Genomic DNA, 7,652 nt, shown 5'->3' with positions numbered 1-7,652 from the left:
CATCAGAATTCCCCCACACTTAGACTTTGCTAGTCCTCGAGCAAAACAAAAAGAAAAATAATAAAAACCAAAAAACCTAACTCACTAATTAGGAATCACGATTGTACTTAACATGTGCAACAAGCCTTTAAATCCCTAGGTCACCCCTAGTGGATGAGTTGTGTCTCTTGAGTGTTTACAGTGAATATACACCCAAAATTCAAAATAAACAAATCCCAACCTTGGCTAAAGGTAAGGGCCATACCGATTCAGAGCAAAGATAATTCCTCTTACAAGGGACCCCCACACTTGAACTTTTATTACCCTTTACCAATCTCAGGCACTAGCATATTTCTTAATTTGGAACTCACTTTGTTTCTTCTAAAACATCCTTAAGGAAAAACCACTTGTGAAGAAATAGGGAACCAATGATTAAGGCGTTGGAGTGTTTTTGACCAAACATGTTACCTAGCATTAATGACATTTGCATATTTTTTTTCTCCTTTTTTCGCTTAATAAACTCTATTCTACTCCATTACTTTTTGCCTAAATGACATGGTGAAGCAAACACCAGACACCTAAGTTACTATGTAGCTTCGCTTTTTGCATATGCCCACAAAGACAGTGATGCTAGAGTTCTTTCAGAAGCTTCCTCCCTAGGAATTTCGATCAAGACACCACGCTTCCTGAGGTGCAATACCCTGTCTAGTTCCAAGGGAATCAACCCTTATTCTTTTTTATATGGCATTTCACACTTCATTTAAAATTGTGCATTTGTCAACTCATGCCAAATTAAAAAGAATGTCTCAACTCCAAATCAAAAGTACACGGAACCCATAGACTTACATTTGGTCCAACACCATAAAACAAGGGTCTCTTATTTTTCAAAAGAAAGTCCCATCTCAAGACACAGGCTTGTTCTTTCTTCTCAATAGGGTTTTTATACGTTCAAAATGAGTACCTTAATCAAAAATTTTATTTTCATACATCAAGCAACTGAATGGTATGATCATTAGCCAAAAGCCAAAGTAAGACTTCATCCTTAGCAAGCTCAAAAATACAAAGAAAAACAAACAAAACAAAGTGGAAAAAGCAAAAACTGGTTTCCCTCCCCCACACTTAAGTCATGCAATGTCCTCAATACATGGAAAGAATTAAAAGCGAAGATAATGCAAGGGGGTCATACCTAATTAAAAGTTAGTCATCAGTGTAAAGAGGTTTATGGAGATCCATGACCTCTTCACTACTAGTAGTAGGAAACTAGAGGAACGGTTTCAAACGTTGACCATTAACCTTCGAAATTACCCCTATTCCTGGATTTAGAATCTCCACAGCCCTATAGGGATATACATTATGGACAATAAACGGTCCATCCCATTGGGATCTAAGCTTACCAGGGAAAAGATGCAATTGAGAGTTGTACAATGAGACCTTATCACCAATTAGAAAAGATTTACGTAGAATATGCTTATCATGGAAAGCTTTGGTCTTTTCCTTGTAAATCCTAGAACTTTCATAGTCATCATTCCTAAGTTCCTCCAACTTAGATAGTTAGAGCCTATGATGAATTCCCGCATTAGACAAATCAAAGTTGAGCTTCTTGATGGCCCAAAAGGCCTTATGCTCTAACTCAACTGGTAAGTGACAAGCTTTCCCATACACCAAACGGTGGGGAGACTGACCAAGGTTGGTCTTGAATGCAGTCCGATGGGCCCATAAGGCATCAATGAGCTTAAGGGACCAATTCTTATGATTGAGATTAACAGTTTTCTCCAAGATTTTTTTGATCTACCTATTAGACACTTCTTCTTGGTCACTAATTTGGGGGTGATAAGGGGTAGATAACTTATGGGTGATCCCATAATTTTTCATTAAGGCCTCAAAAGGCCAATTACAAAAATGAGTACCCCTATCACTAATTATTACACATGGTGCTCCAAAGCAAGAAAAAATGTTCTCTTTGAGAAACTGGACCACCACTTTGTGGTCATTAGATTTACAAGGTATGACCTCTATCCATTTAGAAACGTAATCAACAGCTAAAAGTATGTACAAATTCCCAAGGGAATTAGAGAATGGTCCCATGAAATTGATGCCCCATACATCAAAGATCTCAACTACCAAAATAGGGTTAAGGGGCATCATGTTCCTCTTATTGATATGGCCAAAAGACTGGCAGGCGAGACAAGCCTTGCAAAAATTAAAAGCATTTCTAAAAAGAGTGGGCCAATAAAATCCACATTGGAGAACCTTTGCAGTAGTCTTCTTAGGTCCAAAGTATCCACCACATGCATAATCATGGCAAAAAGAGAGAATATAATGTTGCTCATAATCAGGAACACATTGTCGGATAATCTGATCTGGAGATATCTTAAACAAATACGGATCATCCCAGAAAAAGTGCTTAACTTGGGAATAAAACCTATACTTAACTTGGGTGGACCAATGAACCAGAGTCACACCTGAAACTAAGAAGTTGACAATGTTAGCAAACCATGGTTCACTGGACAATGAAAACAACTGTTCATCTGGAAAGTTCTTGTCGACTGAAGAATCGACAATCAAGGAATTGGGAAGTCAGGTTAATGGTCTGGAACTAGGTTTTCAACTCATTTCTTATTCCTAATTTCTAAATCAAACTCTTGTAAAAGTGAAACCCACCTAATGAGACGGGCTTTGGCATCCTTCTTCTGAACTAGGTATCCCAGAGCAGAATGATCAGTATACACCACCACATGTGAACTAACTAAGTAAAACCAAAACTTTTCTAATGCAAACACAACAGCTAAAAATTCTTTTTTAGTGGTTGTATAATTGAGTTATGCATCATTTAAGGTCTTATTAGCATAGTAAAAGATAGTGGGAACTTATTAATCCTTTGACCAAAAACTACTCCTATGGCAAAATCCGAAGCATCACACATCAATTCAAAAGGTTCAGTCCAAACAGGTGGTTGAACAATGGGTGTATTGGTCAACTCCTTCTTAAGTTGTTTGAAGGATTCTAGGCACTCTTTAGAAAACTCACAAGTTTGATCTTTGGCAAGTAATGAAGTGAGAGGTCAGGCTAACTGACTAAAGTTCTTAATAAATCTTTTGTAGATGCCCGCATGCCCTAGAAATGATCCACTTTGGCTCTATCTACCTTAATTCCCTCCTTGGATATTACATGGCCTAAAACAATACTAGATTTAACCATAAAATGACATTTCTCCCAATTCAAAACCAAATTCTTAGATGTGCACCTTTTCAAAACTAGGGAAAGATGATGAAGAAATTCAGAATAGGAATTCCCATGAATTGAAAAGTCATTCATAAATACTTCTAAGAATTTTTCGACCATGTCAAAAAAGATGCTCACCATGCATCGTTGGAACGTAGCAGGGCATTGCAAACCCCAAAGGGCATATGCCTATAAGCAAATGTTCCATATGGGCATGTAAAATTGCTCTTATGTTGGTCCTCTAAAGCAAATGGGACCTGGTTATAGCCAGAATATCCATCAAGAAAACAATAGTATTCATGTCCAGCTAACCTCTATAACATCTGTCAATGAATGGCTATAGGATTTGGTCTTTCTAGGTTGCCACATTAAGTTTCCTGTAGTCTATGCACACTCTCCACCCTAATTGGACACAGATTGGAATTAGTTCATTATTGGCATTGGGAACTACAGTCACCCCAGACTTCTTAGGCACTACGTGAACTGGGCTTATCCATTGGCTGTCAGAAATATGATAAATTATTCCATGATCCAAGCACTTTAAGATCTCTTTCTTAATGGCTTCCATCATCATTGGGTTAGCTCTTCTTTGGGGTTCCGTGGATGGTTTGGAATCCTCCATAAGATATATATGATGTTGCACAATAGAAGGGCTTATACCCTTGATATCAGCCATGGTCTAACCTAGGGCTTCCTTATTATCTTTTAACACTTTAAGTAACTCCTCTTCCTGGCTAGAAGTCAAATTTGAAGAAATTATTACAGGAAGAGTCGGGTCAGGCCCTAGGAAAGCATACTTCAAATTAGATGGAAACTCCTTAAGATCTAGCTTAGGGGGCTCAACTATAGAAGGTTTGGGAATGGAATTGGAAAGGGGTCCTAAGGGCTCCACAGGTGTGTGAAGACTCAAGACTTCAGAAAAGAAATTTTCACTATCATCATCCAACTCATCCATACACTCTTGGAATATTGAATCAAAATGAATATTAAAGTTGGTAATTAAATCATCAAAAAAATCCAGAAAATCCTCAAGTATATTGATCTCTTCTTCCATATGTGGTTGCTTGCCTATCCTAAACATATTAAACTCAACAGTTTAATTACCAAAAGATAACCTTAGGAAACCATTCCGGCAGTTGATTAATGCATTACTGGTAGCCAAGAATGTTCCTAGAATTATTGGGATCTCATCCTTGGTTGAGAAGGGCTTGGTATCTAACACAATGAAATCAACAGGAAAAATAAATTTCCCCACCTTTAGTAAGACATCCTCAACCATCCCTTTAGGAATCTTAGCAGACCTATTTGCCAATTGAAGAGTAGTTCCAGTGGCTTTCAATTCTCCCAATCCTAGTTGCTTGTACACATAATAAGGTAAAAGATTCACACTTGCGCCAAGGTCAAGTAAGGCATGCTCAATGTGGGTGTTGCCTATGACACAAGATATGGTAGGGCTCCCTGGATCCTTATACTTGGCTGCTATAAGTTGAGTAATTATGGAACTAATGTTACCTGCCAAGAACGCTTTTTTGGGCATACTTGTGATACGATTGTGAGTACACAAATCTTTCAGTACCTTTGCATAGGCTGGGATCTGGGATATAGCATCCAAAAGAGGGATGTTCACTTCTACCTTTTTGAAGACTTCTAAAATTTTATCCATAGAAGCAATCTTCTTTTTGTTTACCAAGCGATTAGGAAATGGGACAGGAGCAACATAAGGACTGTTAAGGATTTGTCCTTTTTTAGAAGAATCATTTTTGGTTTCCTCAACCAAATAATCTTTAATTTCAAAAGAATCTTTAGGTTTATTAGACGAACCTAGAACAAGAGGCACACTTGTGTCCTCAACTGAAGGAGAGTTAACAGGAGTAATAGATGGGGAAGATTTAGGAACATTCTATTGGTATTCTCTTCCACTCCTAAGGGTATAAACAACATTAAATTGGTTAGAGGGCCCTTGTTAGGTCTGACCTTGTACTATATTCAGTGGTGCATTAGTTGGTGCTTGTGAACAAACAGGCTGATGATGCCTAGGGTTAGGCTTTGGTTGACTGGGTAAAGTTCCTTTCTCCCTCTCACACATAATTGAGATAACTTGGATGAGTTATCTTGTAAGATTTTGATGGCTTGTCATAAGGAGGGCCATATTTTTTTTCAAGTCACTTATTCTACTTGCCTCTCTAGTGTTGGTAAACCCAGGGGGTTGCTAATAAGATGATAGGAGAGGGGCCCTAGGAAAACTAGCCTGAGGTCCTACATTTGACCAAGGAAAAGTATTTTGGAAAAAATATTATTGTGCAAAGGGAGGCATTTGGGGTCCAGGTTGACCTTGATTATGAAAATTGGAAGGCCCTGTTTGGTTGCCCTGATTCCAAGAGAAATTTTGGTGATTTCTCCATCCTGGATTGTAGGTGTTACTATATGGATTATTCTGGTATAAGGCATTAATACTATCATTAGAAGTGCCCCCAGAGGTGTTGGTGCATTCTTCTATGACATGTCCAGGGGACTGGCACCAAGCACAAATCTTAACCAAATTGACTGATGATGGCTCTCTAGGAACAATAGCCTCAATCCTCTTGATTAGGCTATCCAAATGGGCTTCCTTGGCTACTATCCCATCCACAAAATATTCTTTTTCTCCTATGGTTCTTTCACTCTCTTGGGTTGATTCCCACTCATGGGTTTTGTCAGTTAAGTCAAGAAAGAATTCCCATTCCTTTCCTTCATCTGTAAAGGATGTGAATCCCTCAGGGCACATAGACTTTATCATTTGTTTAGTTGGGTAATCAATACCCTCATAAATTATTTGACATAAATTCCATAAGTCTAGGCCATGATGAGGGCATTCTTGGAGTAGATTCTTGAATCTCTCTATAAGTTTGGAAAAGGACTCACTAGGCTTTTGCCTAAACTGAAGGTTATCACTTCTTAGCTTATTCGTCTTGTGAGTTGGGAAAAACTTCTTAAGGAAGACAACTGTGAACTGTTCCCATGAGGTTATGGAATTTGTGGGTAACCCATACAACCACTTCTTAGCTTGGTCTTTTAATACGAAAGTGATAAACCTAAGCTTAATAGCATCATCAGAAAGTTATTGGATCTTAATTAGAACACATACCTCTTCAAATTCCCTTAGAAATAGGTATGCATCCTCAGAGGCCAATCCATGGAAGTGGGGCAACATAGTGATGTATTAAGATTTGAGTTCAAAATTATTGCCCTGGGCTTGTGGTAAAACTATGCAGGAAGGTTGGGCTGTTCTAGCAGGGTAGAACCTATCTTTCAGAGATTTAGGTGAAGGGTTTTGATGTTGGTCTCCCATATTGAAATGTTTTAAAGAGAGCAAATGTATATGGTCACTACTTGTTGGATCTCTTCATTCTAACCAATTCTTAGTATTACATATCCACCTAACACTCATGCAATAGAAAACTACCCACAACTAGAATAAGACAAGCACAAAAGAATGGATAGCAAAACTTTTTTTTTATGATTTTTTTGATTTTTTTTGGCTTTTTAGGAGCTTACCGGCAGGGATCCAGGGTTGCTCAGGTCAATTCCTGAGGTACTGCTATAGGGCGAAACCTGTCTTTATCATACTATGAGGCATGGCGACCTCCACCGATACAACTATTATTGTAAGTTGTTCTTCTCAGGAATTCAATAAAAGAAAAGAAAAAACAAAAAAAAAGCAAACAAAGCACTCAGATTTATCAAAAGAAAGCGAAAAATAACATGAAACTATCTCCCCAGCAATGGCACTAAAAACTTGTTTAAGATTTTAAAATGTAACCGCAAGCGTACGGATCAGTGTAGCTACGGGTCGAACACAGGGAGAGCAGCCACTTTATTTTTTTGCTTCTTGTAATAGTGCGAAAGTGAACTGATTAATGATTGTGATCTAATTCTAATTACCGTCCTAAACATATGTATCTAAAATAATGTCCTAACCATTCGTCATCTAAGAATTTAAACACGCAAGCCTCACAATTAAAATTAAATAAATAAATAGCTAAAAATAAAAACCCCATGCAATTAAAAAGCAATGAAGGAAAAAATACTGAAATAAAAATAAAGTAAAAGAAAGGGGATAAAGCTAGAGAGAGACTCACAAGTAGGTTTCTCTACTTAGCCCGAGGGATGCATCATAATATGAGCTTCCCTACTTGACCAAAGAGTTACTCTTATAAGGGTTACTTTACTTGGCTTTAGAGAAAGGGAGACAATTAAAATAAAAACAATAAAATCATGATTCTATGGCTAGGAGGGGCAAAGCCAACACATACACTAGCCATGAATCTTGGAGGAAAGGGATAACAATAATGTAACGACTAAAATTAAAATCCTAAATTAAGAAAGAAAGGGTAGTCAGAAGAGGGAATGAGAGGGGGGAGAGAAGACTACTGAAGGAGCCTACTTACTTGAACTTCAACCCTTGAACTGAA

At 37.9% G+C, this 7,652-nt stretch overlaps 1 non-coding gene across 1 annotated transcript; it reads left to right on the top strand.

The window, feature by feature from the left end:
- Window positions 1-6,035: 6,035 nt before the first annotated feature.
- LOC122069802 lies at window positions 6,036-6,142 on the top strand. The gene has a single exon (XR_006137542.1). It is a non-coding gene; the product is annotated as a small nucleolar RNA R71 (small nucleolar RNA).
- The last annotated feature ends 1,510 nt before the right edge of the window (window positions 6,143-7,652 follow it).

This window comes from Macadamia integrifolia, unplaced genomic scaffold, assembly GCF_013358625.1.
Source record: "Macadamia integrifolia cultivar HAES 741 unplaced genomic scaffold, SCU_Mint_v3 scaffold717, whole genome shotgun sequence".
NCBI lineage: Eukaryota > Viridiplantae > Streptophyta > Magnoliopsida > Proteales > Proteaceae > Macadamia > Macadamia integrifolia.
The sequence above is the reverse complement of the archived record's forward strand: the minus strand, read 5'-3'. Positions and strand labels throughout refer to the sequence as shown.